Here is a 6,982-nt window from a genome sequence, read left to right on the forward strand (position 1 = left end):
AATCACGAAATTTGCTTCATTCTGTTATGTAGAAACACGTTGAAATCCAATTTCTATATGCTGTTAGTAAAAAAGTAAAGCACATAGCGGAGATGTGTCGTGCTTGTATACGAAAGGCATTTACTCGCCGGAGATCTACACTTAGTCATAATAATTTACTTTTAAAAAGTGGTAATACATTCCGTGTTAAGTATAGTAGTAGGTGCACACGGATCGGAAATCAGGTTATTTTAATGTGCCGTGCAAATAAACAGGCTGTTAGTGTAAGAAATAGTGGGTATAACGCTTAGAATATCGATTAATCGCTATGAAATAATGTTGATAAATTATCTCTTGAAAGTACTATAAAATTAATGTTTCTAGTATTTTCGTACTTGAAGGATAATGAAATTTGAAAAAGAGATGCCAACAGCACCTGGTGTTCCCAGGCGGTCACCCATCCAAGTACTGACCAGGCCCGATGCTGCTTGACTTCGGTGATCGGACGAGAACCGGTATATTCAGCATGGTATGGCCGTTGGCGAATGCATATGGCTTCGAGTGAGTTATTGTAGCTACGTAGGTTTGTCGGTGAATACTCAAAAAGACCAGCGCGTGGAAAGCGTTGCTAATTGTTTTAAGTAATGCATGATTACGAAATTATCGTGGTGAACGATGTGAGAATATTCGTCTTTGTGAAAAACAAAATTAGAAAAAGTATACCAACAGCACCTGGTGTTCCCAGGCGGTCACCCATCCAAGTACTGACCAGGCCCGATGCTGCTTGACTTCGGTGATCGGACGAGAACCGGTATATTCAGCATGGTATGGCCGTTGGCAACTACCTTTTCTTCAATGTCCTGTTAAGGAAGTATGTTTTAAGTAAGAATTGACATTATTAACTATAAAGGCAAGCATATTAACGTCGTTAACATTACTTGGAATATACTAATATTCGAATAAATATTTGAATGTTCGAATGATGAGTGATTCGGATGTTCATAGTGCCACTGTGTCCTATCGAGTTTACTATCACGAACCACGTATGAAATTGTATATAAATAAATAAAAATAAATCCTTTATTAAGTATTGATTACAGGAAAAAGGCAAACTTACATTCTTTAATGTACACAATGAAATGTATGAAAGATATTTTTAAGATATGTTTCACTTACCCTTTATAACGCAAGGTAGTTTTCAGTGTAGCATTCTCTTCAGCTGCGAGATAACGTAAGGCAGATGATCATTCAGTCGTGAAGCACTAAAATGTAATATACATTTTAACTATTATCGATAAGAATTATTTACTGCAGGGATGCAAATAAAGTGAGGCAAATTAGTAAATAAAAACCGATACTGTAACTGATAATATAATTAGTTGTATCTGTATTAGTTGTATATACAGTAATCGCACGATTATCCGCGGAGTTGGATGTTGGCATAATCGCGCATAATCAGCAGTATGAGCAGAAAAGGGAAATGAAATGAAATATTTAGATTTACGTCGCATACTTATACCGGTTACGCTAAAGGAGACGGTGATGATGAGTACTGAATGAAGAAAGTGGGAGGAAACGGGAGAAACCCGAGAAAACCCATGAGCACGGTCTTTATGCACGACAAAGTTCACACGGCACGAGCTGGGATTGAATCAGGGACCCCAAGCACCGGAGGCCAAAAAACGGACAAAAAGTCTTTCGTGCAACTTTCGTTTTCGGTAAAAAGTTTACACATAATTTAGAAAGAGTAGTTTTCTGGTCTTTTTATTTCACAAGTTGGTTCATGTCTATATTTTTTACATGCATAAAAAATTTTTCAACTCCCTTGCTTATTTCCTGTTAAAGACCTCTACCTCTGATTGTATTTTTTGCACATATTCTTATTGTTTTCAGACAACATTTCTAAAAGCGTAATTTATCGTCAGCAAGAAAAGAAAAGGAAAGCCTCGGATAGTGGAATGTGTACTGTATATATATATATATATATATATATATATATATATATATATATACGTATTAGTATATAGTTTTATTTTATACGTCTCCTATTATTACACAATGTGCAGATATTGTCAAAGCGCAAGTAAATATGTATAACTCCCCGTTCTGCACTTAATAACTTGAAAGAAGTTCGGGGAAGGTAGTGTAACAGAAAGTGCAAACAGAAATGAGGGTTTAAAGGCATTTAATATTATTCCGTAGTAGTATGATTTTTTGTAAAAAAAAAAATATATATATATATATATATATATATATATATATATATCTAAACATACATATTCAATGATATAGTAAGAGGTTAGCAGCACTGATAGAACTGCAGAAAGTACAAAACCGTTAATAAGAAAGAGAGAGAGATGGTGGCCGCTTTTGTGCTTTTCATTGGCTAATTCCGAATTGCGCGCGAATACGTACGAGATTTCTTTCTTTTTCCTCTTCGCAGCCCAGATGTTGCCAATTAGAAGTTTTTAGTACTACATTTGTATGAAAATGTTGCCTTTAAGAAATGTGGTTTGCATACAGAGAAAAGAGCAAAATGAATATTTACCTTAGTGGGCATGAAAAAAGACGAAACATTTTGCAAGATGGACACACGAACTTCCTTAATGCAGGCGTTCAGTACATTATTGTAAAGAAAAAAACACTAAAAAGAATTACTTCAATATCCCTAGCAACATTCAACAATTCATAGAGAAAAATCTTTATTTTGAGAACAATGGAAAACTATGTAATTGTAGATAACTACTAAATTTAATGATTAAGGAAAACGTTTAGGCCCGGCCCTTCAGAAAGAAAGTGCACAGAATATTCTCTCATGGAAGCAATTGCAAAATCAACATTTTGTTTGCAGTTATAATTAGAGGATCTATATACAGGGTGTTCGAAAAAGAATGTATCCTCTTGAAAGAAAATATTCTCTGGGCCCCTAATCCTTTATATACCGAAAGGAAGTTTGTATAGCATTTTTTCTTACCTTCGTTAGAAGAATTGAAAGTGACTACTATCGTGACACGGGAGATATTTAATCGATAGTCGAATTACTCACATACTCGAATGAACACGTCTCTTGTAAGGAGAGGAAAGGCTTCTGTGATCCGCTATCGCAGCTGTGTCATATCTGCAGAGAATGTTAGGACACAAACGTGATCTTTGAGAGCCTCGTGAAAAGAAGTCGCATAGTATCATGTGTGGAGACATCGGGGCCATCTGAAGAACGCTTCATCATTAGGACCAAGGGCGAGTTACGAAACACTCTGGGATATATTTATTAACATAACTTCTCGTCATTCTGCAAGTGTGGTGGAGCTCCATCCTATTGGAAAAGGAAACCTCGGGAGCCCTCTTCATGTGTAGGTATCGTTCACATCTGAAGCATGTGAAGATAGATTACTGTACTATCGTGTACCTAAAATCATTTTCTACGAATACGAACATGTCTACACTGAAGGCAGTGCAGCTCTTTTTCTCTTTTTTTTGGTCATGTATTGTAACGCGGGGCAATGCACACAATAACATGTAATGTTGTGTATCATCATAAAGGGCCAGGGCGATGATTGGATCTTGATGGACGTGGAGAACTGATAGGTGATGTGAGTGGTATTGTGATCTATGGTTGTATGTTTACTGATGAATGCATAAGGAGAGGTGAAGGGGTTGCCTTTTTTTTTATGTCGATCGGGAGGGAAGCGATTGGGAAACTTTTGACTTTGTTTTTCAACCGAATATATTGATTGAATAGGTCGCCGACAATTTTACGGGGCGTCACGTCGTTGCCTTTTTCATGTCGATCGCGAGCGAAGCGAGCGTTTTTTTTTTTTTTTTTTTTTTTTTTTTTTTTTTTTTTTTACCGACAATATGTATTGAATCGGTTGCCAACACCTTTAGGGGCGCGTCACGTCCTTCTTTCTGTGCTGATCGCGAGCGAAGCGAGCGCGAAATTTTTGACTTTTTTTTTTTTTTTTTTTTTTTTTTTACCCACAATATTTATTCAATCGGTCGCCAACACTTTTAGGGGTGCGTCACGTCCTCTTTTCTCTGCTGATCGCGAGCGAAGCGAGCGCGAAATTTTGACCTTTTTTTCTCTTTTTAATTCTTTTTTTTCTTTAAGAAAAAATATTGATTTCATAGGTCGCGAACATTTTTACGGGATGCAACATCGTTTATTTGTTTTTCCAACCGTCTTTCTGTCTTGAGCCCCCGCCAAGTTAACTTTATGGTGGACAAAAACTATGTGCGGTGGGTTACCGCGGGGTTCTCCCGTTTCCTCCCACTTTCTTCATTCCACCACCATTTCAATCATTTCTCATAATCAGCGCCTCTTTTAGCCTAAGCGGCATAACGTGGGACGTAAAACAAAGATTTCCTTTAGTTGCTTTCTGTCTTGATTACGAGCGCGAAATTTTTTACTTTTTTTTTCTTTCTTTTGATATTATTCATTTAATAGGACGGCAACACCTTTACGGGCCGCCGCGTCGTCGTTTACACTTCTTCAGCCCATATTCTTTCTGCTTGTTCGTTTTCCGGCATCTTGTTATCACCGCCCGCGGCAATGCCTATGTCTTTCATCGCTTTTTGAAGCAAATCTTTAATAAATATGCACTCTCACATTTGTACTAATATGCATACCACAGTGGATAGACTGTAACTAGGAAAGCAGAAGCCTGCATATCATATTATTTAACAGTTGAAAGTGAACTGTCATTTTAAGTTTGATTTTGATCAGATGAGTGCAGTTCAACTCGTCGACAATTGTGAAGATTCTCGAGGTTAGGGACCATCCATTTTGTGCTTTGTAATGAAAATGGCTGCAGCCAAACTTCTCTGATCTGAATGAAACTTGGCATGATGATACATCTTGACCTGCTCTACAAGTTTATTTAGTATTTTCCGTTGCGCAGGCTTTTGCTTCTCCAGGTTCTCCCATGGAACTGAGAAACGTATTCAGTCGAACTTCTGCGGTAAGTCAGTATATCATCCTGAGAAGTTTGATCGAGATAGCAGAGGTTCGACTATTCGTTTTTCAATTCCATGTGATATTACAACACGGTGAACTAAATTTATATAGAAACACTTTGATTTTGTTTTGTTTTTTGCTAGCATTAAACTGAGAAAATGTTATTCAATAGACAGAGAACACCACTCAAAGAAAAGTACATCATAAGAATATATATATGGTTGCTGTGGTTCTCGGTTTAATTTGCTAGTTAAGAAACTTGCTCTAAATAAGTACATCTTACAGGTGAAAAACTAAGCCAGGCGATAGAATTAAATATAAAGTTATACACTTTTATTTTACGTTTACTAGTGTTGGGTTACTACTGTAAAATAAGTCAGTATATATGAAAGATAACTGTATTAGGTACTATTTTCCACCGGCGGTGTATTCTTGCATAGTGTACTTAATGTTTACAAGCGGGGCGCTACTAGTATGGATGCATGACAAGTGCTATTGAAACTCGAAAACTAACTGGTTTCCACTACCCTTGCTTATACGTATACCCGCGTCGCCTTCGCTCCTGTTCACTTTGGACGCACATTCTTGCTATCGCTCAGGCCCCCAGCTTTCTCCTGTTTTGGCTCCCTTAAATAGTATTCGTGCTTTTTATTGGCCACCTGGCAAAGCACTTGTAATGATTTTACACCAGTAACTCTAAAATACATGTGTATTACTTTATTTAATTCTGTCGTCTGCAGAATTTTTTTTTTTTTCGTACAAATATGCCTTTTCATGCAGAACACTGAATTTTGCCTGTAAATTTTTGAGAATATGCTGTGACGAAACTTGAGCACCGTTCTTCTTTTCTTTCTTATCACGAGTCTTCTTTAGCCTAATGAGCACAATCATCACACGATAACGACTATTCTTTTCATTTAACTTGTAAACAAGTTGAACTAATAATAATAATTGATGTACAAAGGAGAAGTGTCCTACATATTTGAGGTAAAAAATAAAATAAATATACTTCTACTTCATCCGTGTTTACAAAGTTAAATGTTATCGATTTACAAAAAATGGTCACCTATCCACACACTGACCAGGCTCGACACTGCTTGACCATACATATTAAAACATCGGTCCCACTGAATACACAAGTAGTAAGCACATTCACATAAAAATAATTAGGATTACAGTATATAAAATGCGTTAATTAAAATAGCAAATGCCTTACCTTATCACAGGCGATCCAAAGCCACTGCACATCATCTGCTACGCACACACGATCTGAGATGTGATGGGGGGGTGGGGGGGGGGGGGAGGGGGGGGGGGGGGAGGGGGGGGGGGGGGGGGGGGGGGAGGGGGGGAGGGGAGGGGGTACGTATAACAATTAAGAATAAAATTAATTGTGAGCACATTGTTATAATTAGAATACTGTTTTTATTCGTTTACAAATATGGGATTAATATAGAGCTGGCAGCAACAATATATACAACTCATCCTGTATGTATCGTAAATCCTAACTTGAGAAGACATCTCTGACGCAAACAATGAGACAAGAAATCAAATACTATATCCGACACATTTGGGGTTTATTGAACTTCAATGTTGGAAGATACCACCTTGTCGGTAGTACAAATGTAATATCCTTACAACACGCGGAACTTTTGCCAGGCATATCTAGGAATTTGGGAAGATTAATTGATATCCTTAATGTGCAATGTATGATTATGACGCATTGTTATGTACACGCAGACGGAACCAGGACAATCTATAGATGACATTTGCACTGTGTTTGGACAATTTGTTCGCAGAAAATAACCGTTTTTGTCTATGAATACTTGAGAACATGGAAGGTATGAGATATACATTTTATGCGCAAATATTATAATACAAATCATTGTTAGTTTGGTGGATGCGTGAAAGAAAGAAAAGGAGTAGATTTTTGCAGACGTCCGGATATAAAGCGAGAACTGAGAATACGCATCTATAACATCTATTTTCTTTGTGTTAATGATATCGATGAACTAAACGGGGAAACTAAAATACAACTGTTTGCAGTATAAT

The 6,982-nt window shown here is 37.2% G+C and overlaps 2 non-coding genes across 2 annotated transcripts; both read right to left on the minus strand.

Moving 5' to 3' along the window:
* Positions 1–403: 403 nt before the first annotated feature.
* On the minus strand, positions 404–522 carry LOC145678156 (5S ribosomal RNA). The gene has a single exon (XR_014130268.1). It is a non-coding gene; the product is annotated as a 5S ribosomal RNA (ribosomal RNA).
* A 177-nt stretch (positions 523–699) lies between these two features.
* Positions 700–818, minus strand: LOC145678158 (5S ribosomal RNA). The gene has a single exon (XR_014130269.1). It is a non-coding gene; the product is annotated as a 5S ribosomal RNA (ribosomal RNA).
* Positions 819–6,982: the final 6,164 nt, after the last annotated feature.

Source organism: Thermobia domestica, unplaced genomic scaffold, assembly GCF_964235325.1.
Source record: "Thermobia domestica unplaced genomic scaffold, izTheDome1.hap1.1 HAP1_SCAFFOLD_1950, whole genome shotgun sequence".
Classification (NCBI taxonomy): Eukaryota; Metazoa; Arthropoda; class Insecta; order Zygentoma; family Lepismatidae; genus Thermobia; species Thermobia domestica.